The sequence below is a fragment of the Papilio machaon genome, chromosome 15 (genome assembly GCF_912999745.1).
Source record: "Papilio machaon chromosome 15, ilPapMach1.1, whole genome shotgun sequence".
Lineage (NCBI taxonomy): Eukaryota > Metazoa > Arthropoda > Insecta > Lepidoptera > Papilionidae > Papilio > Papilio machaon.
The window spans coordinates 7,819,061-7,835,816 of NC_060000.1; the positions used below are offsets into that span (position 1 = coordinate 7,819,061).

Below are 16,756 nucleotides of genomic sequence, written 5' to 3' on the forward strand. Positions count from 1 at the left end.
GCAAGGGTTTTCCTCTCTCTGAACTAAAGTATACGTACATTTTAATTTTCAACTTACAACGGCATACTAAACTATTTAGAAAGCCTCGTTTAGGTATTACTAAAATATTTTATGCCGCAAACTTTAGTATCATAATATATTCATTGATTTCTATCAAACTTTAAATTCTTTAACTAAATGTACTTAAATAAAAACATTCGCTTTGCACAAAAATGTTTTTACACGAAGTAATTTAGAGAATTTAGATTCTAGGTCGACAAAGACCTATCAATTACAAATAATTTTGTACATTTAAATTAAACTAGCTTTTACCCGCGACTCCGTCCGCGCGGAATAAAAAATAGAAAACGGGGTAAAAATTATCCTATGTTCGTTTCCTGGTTCTAAGCTACCTGACCACCAATTTTCAGTCAAATCGATTCACCGTTCTTGAGTTATAAATAGTGTAACTAACACGACTTTCTTTTATATTAGGTCCTTACATATGAAATTGGCGTTTTTCGTACTGGCCACTTTAATCACGAATTTCTCCTCTTTGGTAAGGAAATCCAAATTCAAATTTGTACAGCTATAGACTCATGTATTTGTGGTTCGATGACCGTTATTCATTTGTTTTTTTTCTTCTGTTTTTTTCTGTTTGTGTCACTCATTTTACAAAATGGAAAACTTAAAATATCGCATTATTTACGAGTACGAGTTCCGCCGTGGCACTAGTGCTGCGGAAACGACTCGAAGGGTGAATGATGTGTATGGCGGTCGTGTTGCAAAAGAAAACACAGTTCGTTTTTGGTTCCAACGTTTTCGTTCTGGAAATTTCGATCTGCAGAACAAGCCCCGTGGACGGCCTGAGACTCAAGTTGATAATGAAGAGTTGAAGGCTATTGTGGAAGCGGATCCATCGCAAACCACGTCCGAGTTAGCTGCAGGCTGCGATGTTAGTGATAAAACTGTTTTAATTCATTTGAAGCAAATTGGGAAGATTAAAAAGCTTGAAAGGTGGGTACCTCACGAATTGACTGAAGCAAACCGGCAAACGCGCGTCGACTGTTGCGTTACATTACTAAACCGGCACAATAATGAAGGTATTTTAAACCGAATCATTACCTGTGATGAAAAATGGGTTCTTTACAATAATCGGAAGCGCTCAGCGCAATGGTTGGATCCTGGCCAGCCAGCCAAATCCTGCCCCAAGCGAAAATTAACCCCAAAAAAGTTACTTGTAAGCGTTTGGTGGACTAGTGCCGGTATTGTTCATTACAGTTTTCTCAAATCTGGCCAGACTATTACGGCTGATGTCTATTGTCAGCAATTGCAAACCATGATGGAAAAGCTAGCGGCTAAACAACCTAGGCTGGTCAATCGCTCCACGCCGCTACTGCTTCACGACAACGCTAGACCACACACTGCGCAACAGACGGCTACTAAATTAGAAGAGCTTCAATTGGAAAGTCTAAGACATCCTCCGTACTCCCCGGACCTTGCTCCAACAGATTACCATTTTTTTCGAAATTTGGATAACTTCTTGCAAGGGAAGAAATTCAACTCCGATGGGGCAGTCCAAATCGCCTTCAAAGATTTTATTGATTCCCGTCCGACTGGTTTTTTAGTAAAGGGATCAATGAACTACCTATGAGATGGCAAAAGTGCATAGAAAATAATGGTTCATACTTTGATTAATTAAATATATTATATTAAAAAATATTCGACTTTTTGTTCCTCCCATACAAAACGCCAATTTCATATGTAAGGACCTAATATATATAGATAGATTAATGACTATTACGATGTGTACAGATAGTTTACTTTTAACCTTTTTACTTAATGAAAACAGCGTGGGTTGCGGGGAGGTTGTTATCGCAGAGAGGGGTTGGAGATCACGGAGAGGAGGGCGTCAGTACATATTGATTGATTGCACTCGTTTGCATTCGGCGTGTTTGCATCGTGTTGCGCTCTCGTATGACATGCCGCTGACTGAAATTTGTCACTTCTGTTCAATGTTTGTATGTAAAAAAAGTTTTTTTTTTCGCTATTGCAATGATATGTACTACATAGATTAAAAAATTACCAGTAATAGGAAACGTCAAATTTATTTTTCATGGAGTTATACTTAGAACCTGTTATATATATGGTCCTAGTTAGTTTGGCTTCAGAATAAGTTTTATATTAACTATTCCTACTTAGAGTCTGAATGTAATTTTCATAACGATTACGCAAGTCAGGTTGGCCGAGTGGTCTAAGGCGCCAGATTTAAGCTCTGGTTCCCAGTTGGGAGCGTGGGTTCGAACCCCACACCTGACAGAAACTTTTTATTGGATATTTTATCCGTCCGATAAATTTTTAATTATTTTTATAAAATGAAATAATTATAGCACATGTGTGTAAAATTTTTCCATATTTTATTTTTCTTTAAAAAATTCACAAAACAAACTTGAAATATTATCTATCATCAAATTTACGTAATATATCTAAATTATATTAAATCTAATTACAAAATTAGGTATAGACACGCCGGAAATATGTACAATTATAGTTTATATGATTGCAATCTCTTGTAATTCAGTGTGCACGACCGTGCGTTCAGGTCTGTGACGTCAATTATGCGCTCCATTGTGCAGCCGAGCGAGTGTACACTGAATTGCTGCTATTTACCTTATGGTAATATTCAGCCAAAGTACAAGACTAAACTAATATAATATACAAACTTTACAGCTGCTTGTAGTTGCACAGGTGGATATACTACGGTGGAAAGCGCTCAGAGGTGTGTACCATACCATATTCCAAGCTGCCATAAAGTTTGAATAGCACTATACCTTATAGTGATGTTCGGGCTATTATGTACAAGTAGTACTCAGCCTAATGCCTATTCTAAAAGGTATATGTTATGTCTTCTATCTTTTTATATCTTTTGTTGACAGTAGTTTAAGTTTAACAGTGGTAGACGCCAGCAACAACAACATCTGCTGTACGACAGGCCGGCTTTACCGCTGTAGTACCACGACCACACAAAAGGCAGGCAGGCAGTGAGTCTGCGTGCTGGATGTTTAATCATCCTTTTCTCATAAGGAAAGGATGGGAAGGGGAAGTGGATTTGATGGAGGAGGGTATGCGTAGGATGGGGATATATCCTCTTTATGTGCGTCCCCTCCTCCGTCGTTTAAAGGTACGCAACACAGATGTATTAGCAGGTGAAATTTCGGATGTCTATGGGCAGCGGTCGCTTCGCTGTTTCTGCAAATTCAGGTGGCCGAATGCTCGTTTGCCACCTTGTGATATAAAAAAGTATAGTTTATTGTTGAGTTGTTTAATATTGTGAAATATTACGCAAGCGTAATAGTCAAATGGTATAAGGTTTCGTAACCAGAACAAGGAGCCACTCAATGTCATACGAGGTTAATAAGGAAATACGCAAGCATACTCAAATGCGATGCTTGTACGTCGAAGTAATATGCTTCAGAATAATATTTTGAAGTACAAGTTTGTTCAAGATGTTTGTCATGTACAGCCAAGTCTACACGCAAACTTTATCGCAATATGACGAAGGTTTACTTAGAACTTGTCATTTCGAATTTTTATTACGTAGATACTAGTACTATAATGTTATAAAGAGTTGAAGTTTATTTTTATTTTCTCTGGTTCCAGTATTTTATAATCTGTATCAATGGTATTTCCATTGAGTTAAGTAAAGTTATTTTATTTTACAATCTTGGATATCTTACTAATGTTATGAATGCAAATGTTTAAATGGATGGATGAATGGATATTTATTAGAAGATATCTCCAGAACGGCTGCATGGATCTCGATGAAATTTGGTACAGATGTAGAACACTGTCTGAAAAAACGGATAGGATTAAGTTTTTTTTAATTCCGCGCGAACAGAGTCGCGGGCAACAACTAGTATTGAAATAAATATTATAAAATTAAATCCATACAGTTAAGTTTGTAGTTATCTAACAAACAGTTAACTCTAATGTTATGTTGACACTTGAAATCTTAATTTAAATTAAATTTTTCTCTTGTTTGAATATTTAGTTAACACTTTGACAAGATTTTGATGAGAATGAGACGCACATACACACACACACAACAAATATATCTGAATATATTGGTGAAAGCTTATTGAGAAGCTATTATCTACACTTCTTTTTAGGCTCTTGTGTAAGTTAAAAGGCACTTATAGTTTTCGTTGTAATTTTATCATGGAATCACTCAGTCTGTTTTGTGCAATTTAAAAGCAAAAACTTTAGTGTCTAGAACAAAATTAAGAAGTTCGCAAACTACACCCAATATCACGATATTGTTACCAAGAATAATCAATATAACAACGTCTTAAATCATTAGAATTTCTGGTTAAACAAATAAGATTTATAACAAAGACGTCGGGCAGCAAAGTTCGCTGTCTCGAAACTTGGATCCCTTTTTATTTACAAAACAAGGGATCTATTAATCAATTCGATGTGGGTGGAAGATAAATTTCAACTGATTTTTGCTCACTCAAACTCCTGGGTAACTTTTATTCACTTTAACCTCTAACTATTACTTAACTCTATAAGTTACTTAAATATTATATTTTACCCTAAAATTAACAAACACAGTAGATATCTAGTTATAAGGACACCTTTTTCTGAGTTCTAAGAAGGGAATACTATAATATTTTTATTGCATAGTTTTGTAATAAATATGTAGAGAACTCTTTTAAATACTTCTTTTCTAAAATATCAAAAACTTTACCAGTGTTAAATAGCTTGTTTAAAAGTTTCGAAAGAAATTTCGACTTGAGTATTCAGGAATACAATTGGCAAGTCAAGTTGTGACTAAGTTAAACTAAGTTCAACCTTTAACGATACTAAGCTGACTGCGAAGAGCTGTTTGTTGCTCGATAACGTAGCAAAGTAACCCCGACGCCTCGGACTTTACCTGTTCCAAGTTACCTTACTTTATTTTAATTAAATCTACAAATAAGACATTTCGAAGTTACATTTAAACAATTTCTTACTATCTTTGTGTGATTTCAATCCATGATCATGACTGAATAATTGGATGCATTTTTTTAAGGTTTAAAAAATATTGTTCACAAAACAACAGACAACAAAAAAGTCACTTACATGAGAACAATAACGCACAATTTACATAAAATAATATAGCCGCCATTTTAGTTATTATTTTTTTCATGACTTCTTAAATAACCTTAAGTTTACTTTAGAACTTCCTAATGAACTATTGTCTAAAAAGTTTAGTAAAGAAAATTAAATTAAAGGATGTTAATAATTTTATTGAAAGCTTTAAAAGCTATCCACAAATTAAACTATTTAAAATGCCTTTCCAAAGGCATTAAGTGTTTAAGTTAGACATTAAGCTGAACGCTTTGCTTATGTTAACTAATTGCAACTTAATTCTGACCGCGATGGTCGTGCGAAGGCTCTGGGAGGGGTGGGTTTTCAGCTAAACAAATAGCAGGCTGCACAGTACTCCATTAAACGTATACATACTGTAGACATTGACCACAAGGATTACACATTAAAGTACAATATAAATGCTTTATTAATTGAAGTTACAACGAAGTTACAACTTAGGGTTTGTACACACACACCGGGGCGGAGAGCAGATTAAAATCTTATCATAAATAAAATTGAGCTTTATACGATTGAAACAAGGTTTAATTTTACTTATCGCGTCTTTTTATGTTCTTATTTATATAAAAAAATGTGCAAAATAAAGCAAACGTAATTTCAATCAACTAAAACTGAATTTTATTTGCCATTAAAAATCAGGTCTACTTTCCGCCCTCTGTCTGAACAGATCATTAGTGTAACACATTGTCTATTATTTCTCCGTAGTCTTAAAAATATTCCAAATTATACTAAAGTAAATCTTCTATTAATTGTGATCATCTTGCTCTTTCTAAAGTATTCGTGAACTGACTGTCTCTTTTATACAACTATCTGAGTATAACCAAGTTCTAAACAGCTAACTGTTAAGTCGTTTCTAACACTAAATCTAAAATAAATCGGAACCAATGATACTCGTAAACCTAAGAGCATTCTTGCGGCGTAACGTGCTGTTGTTAGGAACATCTAACTATAAAAACATCACGTATAAATTGATATTAGTATCGCTTTATCTTGTCTATACATCTTGTATGAACACAAAAAATATAATATTAAACAGAAGGTGCCGGATCGAACACGCGCCCGACGCATTAGGCGGGCAAAATGTCTTCCGGACGCGCTGCGCTCGCGATAAAAAATAACTTTGTGACCAAACTGATGCGCCCTTTATTTATAAACGAGCTGTGACATTTTCATAAATACACATTTATGAAAATTAAAAATTTGTTCTATAAACGCTGCGGTAATAAAATGTTTCATACTAAAATTTTTATGAAACATCGTCTTTGCTTCTAGTTTTTTTTTTTGTTCATTGTGATTTTTTTGTATTTATTTATCAATAATATAAATAAGACCATATCATTTGTTTTCGAAGCAACCCGATGTTGCTTTCTGAAGATAGCTGTAAATAACTTCTAGTAGAAGTTCGAAGTAAGTCACCTTCCGACACAACTTTCAGATTGCCTTACTTTATAAATGTAAATACTTGCATTTTAAACTGCAAATCCTTCGAAAAACTATTGTAAAACTCTTCATACTTTACGTATTTAATTTTGTGAATGGAGCGAAGCGAGATTTTTTTTTCTAACTTAACAGAAAATCAAGTAAAAGTACAACAGAAAATAAATAAAAAAGCTCCCTGTATGTTCTCCTGTAAGCAAACAATTTAGATTGGTTTTCTTTTTATATCAATAACAAATGAACGTCAAATTATTCACAATCTGTTAGCTTCAATTTATCTGTAATGTATAGGAGGCACAGAACAGACAAAATATGATTGAGAGTAACGAACTGGATACGATGCTGCGCCTTCGACATTTCGCATTGTCAGCTGATGTCTCTGACAGGCTTATATCGCACTTTGTGCATTTGCATATTTCATGTCTTTGTATTATTTCTATTCCATTTTATACACACGTCTTTTTGGATTACAAGTTTTATTATAAACTAGCTCTTACCCGCGACTCCGTCCGCGCGGAATAAAAAATAGAAAACGGGGTAAAAATTATCCTATGTCCGTTTCCTGGTTCTAAGCTACCTGCCCACCAATTTTCAGTCAAATCGATTCAGCCGTTCTTGAGTTATAAATAGTGTAACTAACACAACTTTCTTTTATATATATAGATAGATAGATGACTAATAATTCCATCTAAAATATATGCATGTCATAGTTCTTTTCAAATATCTCGGCGGCCCAAGGTCATCCAGCTAAGCTCCGCTACATTAAAAATGTATAAGTTTACTCTTTGGTGACTTTTGATTGAGGATATTTGTCGTAGTTCTCGATGTCAACGCCTACAACTTGCCGACGTCCAATAACTATAATTTATCACGACTCTACGTCACAGTGATAAATGACGCCTGAGTTATGGCGGGAATATTAAATGTTTTGCTAACCGTACCGCACCGTACCCAACACTTTGAATTTGAAAGCCTAACTCGTTTTTATTAACAAGTATAGATTAAACAGGAATAATACAAATACAATCTATTTTAGTAACAACTGGCATGACATGAGTTGCAATGCCATATTCAAAATAATAAAGAAAAATGTATAAACCAAATAATATGTAGTACTAGCTGAAAGTTATAAAAAACGGGAAAATTCTTTTCAACCGACTTCCAAAAGAAGGAGATTCTCAATTGTTCTGTATTTTTTATTTTTTAGTGCCCAAACGTAATCTGGCGTCCTAAAAATTTCCTAACAAATTTTCATAAAAATCTGCACCGTACTTTATAAAAGCAGCCTACCAATTAAATAAAAAGGAAGATACTTCTCTAAAATGTATTCCTTAATAACTACACAGTCTCACATAACCTTGTTAAGTTTCCCCCCTCCTAAAAATAGGTAAATAGAGGGCGCCGCGACGTAGAAAACACATCCATTGTGCTGGTAGGTGTAAAACTGTCACTGCTAACTGCTAACTAGAAAGCCAAGATAGAAAATTAAGTCTTATCTTCTACAACTAAACTTTCCGTAATTGTGTATTTCATCAAACTTTTGATTGCAAACTTTAACAAACTTACAATACTATTAAACGGTTTTTATAAAGTTTAGAACAAAGTTTTTGCATAAATTTATTCTGATACAAAACAACAAAATCCAAATTGTAATAGGTAAGTATTTAGTAATATGTATGTAGTTAACTTTATCGTTGAAACAGTTCCTTTCGACGATTCTAGAAAGTAATATCGTAAAATTTAGTAAATGTCTAGTCTTTAGGAAACAGATGCAATCACATTTCCCAGCAGCGCCATACAACATTTCGCCAAGATCGAAAAATTTTACGAAGGGAAATGACGAAAGTAAAATATAATTTTACAAAAGTTACACTTAAAAATATTACAACGGTTTAGAATTTAACTGTACTGTTGTAAATTCGTTTAATTAAGTAATATCGTAAGTCTTATATGAAAGATTATGTTAAAAAAAATATTATAAATACTACGCCATCCAAAACTAAATATAAAAATCAACAAGAATTTATCACTACCCCTACATGCTACTGATTAATGGATCTCTAGTTTTATTTATAAAAAAGGGACGCAAAGTTTTCGAGGCGACAAAAACTTTAGTAAGTCGACGTGAACAAATTTATAAATCTTATTTATCAAGTATTAAAGTGATACACTACCAGTCAGCGAAGTTGAAAAACTTATTAAGCTTAATTTGAAATTCTCAAATTATTTAGATTTTATCATTACTCTGTTAACGTTCCTCTAGAACGGAATTGATAGGGAAATGTAAATAACACTCCTGTTACTGCGACACATACTCGTAGATCTAGACTAAGGGACTAGTTAAATAAACATTAACAAATCTAAACGTGTTAGTAATCTTCTAAAGGCATAAACAAAGTGAATTTCAAAATAATAAAGGTTGATAAACAACAAAGGAAAGGTAATTAAATTAAATTTGTATAAGCAAGAAACCGCGCAGTACAAGGTTCAAATTATGTGTAAATCATAAAGCGGAATCACTTTAATCTGCTTACAGAATGCTTTGATGTCACCGAGACGACAACTGACTTCCGACTGACCGCTCACTAACTGCGTACTAACTGACTAAGTCTGACTCGTAAAGCAGTACTCTACAGTCTGACTGCGGGCTACCGTAACTAACATGTCTGTACTTATCTCACTGAATAACTTTGTTTCGATCATAAAGCAGTGATTTAAATAATTTTGAAGATTTAAGTGTGTCAAAAATTTGAGAATTTATTAGCGACCGACGAGTAATATTATAAACATAAATACTCTTTCAAGATTATGCCTAATTAATTATTATAAGTCACTCTAAGCTAACGATTTTTGTTCACCTCTCCAAACTATCTATCCATGTATATAATACGTTAGTCGGTTACGAGTACACCTTAATTTATGAAGCTTTACTGATACCAAACATACAGTATCCTGGCCGCAGAGAACAATTACATGGTCCATTGCACTGGCAATGCCTCGCCGCAGAATCGAACCAGACCGCAAGCAATTAGCTGCCCTTTCAATTAGCTCACATGAAAACAATCAATAGCTCTTTTTACATGATATACCAATAGACAAGTATATTTAAAATCGAATTCTATATTCGTCGAAAAAGTTTGTTTGCCACTTGAGGGCATCGTAGAAGATCATAGCACCCACATCAAACTCTGCCTTTCCTGTTAGCAACATACAAAATGTAAACAAAACGAGGCAGTATAAACTAGGTATAACAATAAAAACTAAAGGCGTCACCTAACGAGCGGTTAAATCTTCATTATAACAGCTCGTTAACTTTAACTGTTCGTTACATTTGCGTTATGTTTTAGGGTACGATGAGCCTACGACATAATTTCCGACATGAATTCAGACATTAATGTTTGTACGCGACACTAATTATCGTGTCGGAATAAAAATTTCAATCAAAGACACTCGGGTTCATACAGACTTGTGATGAGTGTGCCGTACCATATACAATGTCGTAATCTAATCGTACTTTTATTTAATAAAACGGCAATATTTATTTTACACGGTAGCTGTCGTAGTAAACATAAATCCGCTAACGAACGCCAATAAAAAACCGCTTTTAAAATTATGAGGTGGTAATTCTTTCAAACTTGCAACAAACATTATTTTATTTTATTTGTGTATTATGTGATAAATGATGTTTTATCTATATATAAATCCACTATGTAAAGAAAGGTAGTCGCATATGATCGTTCTGTGACGGCACCGACTGGTTCCGGACCCATCGAGGGTCCATGTACAGTCGCTACTCGACGCGACCGCGAATACTGTATCAGTACTTTGATGCACAATAATCTAAATAAATTTAAAAACTTACTGATACTTGATCTTATACAATTTATGTCAAAAGTACAACTCTATAATTATCAAGGTTTTATTTAATTTGTAGAAATATGGCGATTTTATTAAAACTAGCAAGATACGAAAAAAAATGTTATCACATATGGCTCGGTTCGTTAGTTTAAAACACAGCTTTCTTAACCTTCGCGATCTTAAGACGAGTAGACTATTGAGGCAATATTTTAAGCAGAGAGCAATTCCCGAGGACAAGTGTCCCCCAGGGCGCGGAATCCAATTAAACCTGTCCACTGCGGAATTTACCGGCCTCCACACAGCTATATATAAGTATAAGAGTCGCCAGCTAAGGGGATCTAAGTATAATACTTTGTTAGTGCTCTCAATTCGATTATTTCGTCGAAATTTAGACTAACAGACTTAAGTATAAACAATAATAGACCTGATTATTGTCTTTGACAAAGAAAAGTATCTTAGTTTAGGATAATTAAAAGTAAATAAACAAGTTCCTATTATATAATATATCTCGCAAATCAAACACGCAAATAAATCAATAAATTACTTTTGTATGCTATCACAATACAATATTCTAGAAATTCTTTCGAGAACATTCTTTAGTGCAGTTAGAAAAAGGAGATGTTTTGAAAATGTAGAACGTTTTAGAAAAGCGGATGCGCAACGAACGTCGCTGCCCATTCGAAGTCGACGAGCCGTGTCGCTTGATGTTGCTGATGTCGCATGCTTACGGTCACTAGGCTGCATGCAAAGCGACGAAAAGACTTGAAATGAGCATAACTACAAGCGTTTAATGCCCTATATTTTTTAAAATATTTAAGTAAACTTTACGTCTATAACCGAAGTCCAACAGAGGCATAAGAATACAAAATAACATACAGAAAATAATGATAAAATAAAAATGACTTTTGAACAAGATTCAGAAAAATAATTTCTACACATTTGTATTGTGACTAACTCAAAAGGTATATGATTATCGTTATTAATACTGTCATTTTAGTAAATAAGGTTGAAAAACAGAAAACGAATGGTTGAGTGTACTTAACTTGATCGAAAAATCTAATCCATTCAACTCTCGACATTTCACGGTTTAACCTTTATCCTCATTTATTTTGCTTCGATCTGCTGTGAATGTTTTTCAACAAATTTTGCCTTAGAAAATCCTGCCTTAGTATTGTTACGATCTGTTGCAATGAGTTACAGCCACTTAATATCTTCTGAAGTGATCGCTTGTGACTCCCATTGAAAAGGTCGTTGCAATTTGGTTGTAATGCACAACATGTTCACAAAGTGTACATCCGCTTCACATTACCTATCTTACAAACAAAAAAAGTATTACAGTATTACACTGTAATGTAGCTAAACAATTGAGCCGGAGCTGAATACTTTATTGAAGAAAAAGCATTTTTATAAAGTGGCCTCTCCATACTTTTCTTATACTACAAACGTTGCGTCCAGAGCAGTTAATAAAGCCACAGACAGGCTGCGTGGTCTATCACTTCGATCACGCTCCAGGCTCGGCGCTTGGCGCTCGACAAACAGTGAGATATCTCCGGTCTTGGCGAGCACTGATTGTCTGCCACCAATGTCGCTCTCTTGTTTACTTAAAGCTCGATCTAATATTGATGTTACGTCACTACAAAAGTATATTAACAAATTTATATAGTTAAATTATGTTGTATGACAAGTCGAAGTCAACTAATCAATTTCTCTCTAACCCTTAATTTTGATTGTGGTAACATACGTTGGAGAACGTTATCGTTTCTCTCTTTTTTATACAGAAAAAAAGAGATGGAGACTCACAAGAACATAGTCAACCAGATCAGCAAAGGCTTAGGAAATAGGTGGCTTAATTTAATACAACGCTAAGTACAAGCTATCAAGTTAAACTTGTGCTAGTTAAAGACAAAGCGAATAAATTTAACATAAAAGTTAGTAAAGCGATTTCTATAACAAGCTTAATACCTGGCTTGCAGCTTCATAACTGGCAAGTTAATATCGACCGCCGCGCCTCCGCGAGATGAACGGACATAAGCCGCGCAAAGCCGATTACAGCGATTCAACTTCATAACGACTCTTGTAAAATGCGAATAGAACAAGAAAAATAAAAGCAATCTATTGCACTAAAAGAAAGTAATTTGACATAATATTTTTTATATTTGTCGACAACACATAGATTAGAACGCAAAGATGAAAGAAGTATTTGTCTCTTGGGTGAATTCAGATGTAAGCAGAAGTAAAGTAATTGGCTTCTGTATGTGCTTCAAAAAACGAGAGTTTGTTCAATTCCGAAGATATTCTTAAATTAAATTTAACATAAATAATGCTTATTTTATTCTTATTTAATTATTGTTCAACTGTGTTATTGTACAAATTATCTTTTAACATAATTTTATACATAACGAAACTAACTTATTCATATAATTGGAATTGTTATAATAAGCAGACTAGTACATTGACGTTAAAATATGTCAGCTAAATGTTAAGTACGACATTGTTAAAATGATTAAATGCGCACACAAGAAAATTCAGCAAACAACAGCTTAATTATGAAAAGGTTCGTATGTATTCTTACACTTTATTCTCTATTCCTATACTAACAAACTAAGATTTAGTGTACACAGTTATTTCTAAAAGCTCTAACATTCTTTGGGCTGTTTCAAACTTGATTGCCAGCTACTTAATTCTGTTTATTTCGATTATTTATTAATTAACGTGTGTATTTTAACTCAAGAGTGTAATCTTTTCAACAAATTCTACGGTAAACCCATCAAGAATTAATTAACTATCTACGTAACAAATCTGTAATTGGAACAGTCGAAATGCGTTTAACTCTCGGTCGGTTTGGTTCGCACCGGTTATAAACTGATTGACGACACAGCTCGGCCTTTACGAATTTCTGTTCCAAACATTCAATATTCGTATATCAATTCAGTGCAAGTTGTATACTAAATTGAATAAAATGTTTCAAATGATGCAATATTGCACAAAAAATTGAAATTTTTTAAAGTAAAGTCATAACTTTATTCCTACAAACTTACTTCACTTAAGACCTTCAGGTAATTAATACTATAATTGTTGCTTAGGTTAAATAGTTTAGATAAAAAAAAAAAGATTTTCTGTTGAAAAAATTTCTGTCAGGTGTGGGGTTCGAACCCACGCTCCCAACTGGGAACCAGAGCTTAAATCTGGCGCCTTAGACCACTCGGCCAACCTGACTTGCTAAACATTTCCATATATTTCTATCGTATTATTTAGTTATCAATTAATATAAATGTACACAAGAACCCTCTTATTGTGCTGAAAAACATTAACAACACTTAATATACTTTAAACAAAAGAATAAACAATAAAACTAAAAGGTAAGACAACAAAATAAACGATTTACATTGTGACACTTTCATGATAATACAAGACTTTTGAATTGAAGGCGAAATGCCCGACTATAATGGAATTTAATACATGTCACTACGGAGCGTAGACAGCACTCCTGCCCCTCCACACCCTTCGTGCCTTCCCCCTCCCTTGGTATATCCAAATTATCCAAATTCCATCTGTTTCCGGAGACGAAGAGCTTTTGAGTAATTTCAAGGCGAATCTCCGACATTATTAAGACTCAATGACTCCTAACACAAGTTGAGGCGAATGTTTACTGAAAACTTGACATTTTTGTTTAACATCAAACTCCTTAACATCACGAGGAATTGTGCTCACTTAAGAAGATATGTGCGTTAAAATTTTAATAATAAATAATAGCATAAAATTAAATTAATAAAAACTATGTCAATAATTGCTATTTATGTTTTTTTTCCTTTTTGACGATATGTTTTCTTTCTTTTTTTTACGTTACTGAAAATGCGTAAAAATCGAATATCAATAGAAATTTCAATGTTTCAGTGGAAAACTATTCTCTTTTGAACAATAGTATAAAAGCTTTTTAGTTATTTTTTTGTCCATCAAATGTAAACAAAGAGTCGTCTATCAATGTAACAATCAAGTGACACGTTAAAAAATAACAAGCAATGCGTAACTAACAGAGCGACAGGTGTGCTCTACATTGTTTACTGACCTGTCACCTGTCACCTGTAACCTGTCACTAAGACAACGAATATTTTACAGTGCACCTGCATATTGTAGCTCAATTCACTACTGTAAACGGTACCACAAAATTTATCATAAATAGAAGTTTAGAAATATCAAATCATTTTAATATTAATAGTAGAAATAAAGTGAAAAACCTTTTCTGTGATCGCATTTAAGCTTATTATAAAAACAGTAATTGCCATATCAATTTACTACGACTTGGATAACTGCAAAGAAAAAGTACGAAGCGCCCTCTATCATTATTAACAAAACTAAGATGTATCCAGTCTAGAAATGGTGGATGTTGATGATGGGATCACTCTCAAACCAAATATACACTTATAGACTGATTCGGAAAATATTTATTCTTACTCAAACATATTGGATATAATTTAGTTGATACAGGATTATATTAAATATGTATATAAAAGTTAAACAGTTATTTTTGAATACTATACATCTTACTTATTTGAGAATATAAACGGAATTGATTTATTATAACATACTTCAATCTTAAGAAAATAATACTGACATTCCTAATTCAAAATAATTTAAACATACTACATAAAAAGCCAAGTAGGTCAGAATTATCAAAGGAGTATGTATAGGTATATTCTGAGATTACCAAATCAACACACCCCCTTAATCTCAGAATATACATCATAACAACAGACAAGTACAGAAAACCCAAATATTTAAAGTTATCAACAAAACACCAATAATAAAAAACAATAATACATTCTCTCAATAAAACCACAAACTCTTAAACTCCAAAACCACAAGAAAAACACAAAGTATAAAGGATGGAGATATTAAAAATTCTGTAAAAGTTTCTCTTAAAAGTTTCATTTGAATTCCGTTAAAATATATATTGGACTATAAAATATTTGACCTTGTATTAAAAGTCAAACCACAAGTCCAAAACTGAGCAAAAGAAAAATGAAAAATTCAGAATAGAAATTTCCTCCAATAACATTAATTCAATCAATTCACACCCACGCTTCCACTGCCCGAATCTATTAACTCCACCAAATTATCAACATCAACAACCCTTACACTAACACTTTCTGCAACAACAACAACATCAACAACTTTCTACAACAACAACACAACAACATCAACACAACAACAACTCCAACAACAACAACAACTCCAACAACAAAAACCACCAACAACAACTCCAACAACAACAACAACAACTCCAACAACAACAACAACAACTCCAACAACAACAACAACAACACCAACAACAACAACAACAACAACACCAACAACAACAACACCAACAACACCAACAACAACAACACCAACAACTCCAACAACAACAACACCAACAACTCCAACAACAACAACACCAACAACTCCAACAACAACAACACCAACAACTCCAACAACAACAACACCAACAACTCCAACAACAACAACAACTACAACTCCAACAACAACAACAACTACAACTCCAACAACAACAACAACTACAACTCCAACAACAACAACAACTACAACTCCAACAACAACAACAACTACAACTCCAACAACTACAACATCAACAACAACTACAACATCAACAACAACTACAACATCAACAACAACTACAACATCAACAACAACTACAACATCAACAACAACTACAACTCATCAACACCAACAACTCATCAACACCAACAACTCATCAACACCAACAACTCAACAACAACAACTCCACAACACCAACTCAACAACACCAACAACTCAACATCATCAGCAACCCTCTCTATTCTATCTTCACTTCAACCGTTTCTTCACAAACCACTTCCATCCGCCGCTACACTCTCATCTTTTTCAACACCGTCGATGGTCACCTCTTCTTCACTTCTTGAACCGTTTCTTCAAAAATCACTTCATCCGCCTCTGCATTCATCATTTTCAACACCGTCAATAAATGGTAGATGGATCTTTGACAAATTTGTTTGCAACTGTCACTCTTCCTCCATCTTGAAAAATTTGTTTGCAACTGTAATTCTTGCTCTCCAAACAGGAAAAATGCTCCAAAAAATATAAATATCAGCATTTCTGGGCCCATAACCTCTTGAAATGGTGGATGTGGAAGCGTCCTGGGCCCATAACCTCTTGAAATGGTGGATGTTGATGATGGGATCACTCTCAAACCAAATATACACTTATAGACTCGATTCGGAAAATATTTATTCTTACTCAAACATATTGGATATAATTTAGTTGAAACAGGATCATTATTAAATATGTATATAAA

The 16,756-nt window shown here is 33.8% G+C and overlaps 2 non-coding genes across 2 annotated transcripts; one reads left to right on the forward strand and one right to left on the reverse strand.

Annotated features, from left to right (window-relative positions):
• Window positions 1-2,214: 2,214 nt before the first annotated feature.
• Window positions 2,215-2,298, forward strand: Trnal-uaa. Its single transcript has one exon. It is a non-coding gene; the product is annotated as a tRNA-Leu (tRNA).
• Window positions 2,299-13,557: 11,259 nt separating this feature from the next.
• Window positions 13,558-13,641, reverse strand: Trnal-uaa. The gene has a single exon. It is a non-coding gene; the product is annotated as a tRNA-Leu (tRNA).
• Between the last annotated feature and the right edge of the window lie 3,115 nt (window positions 13,642-16,756).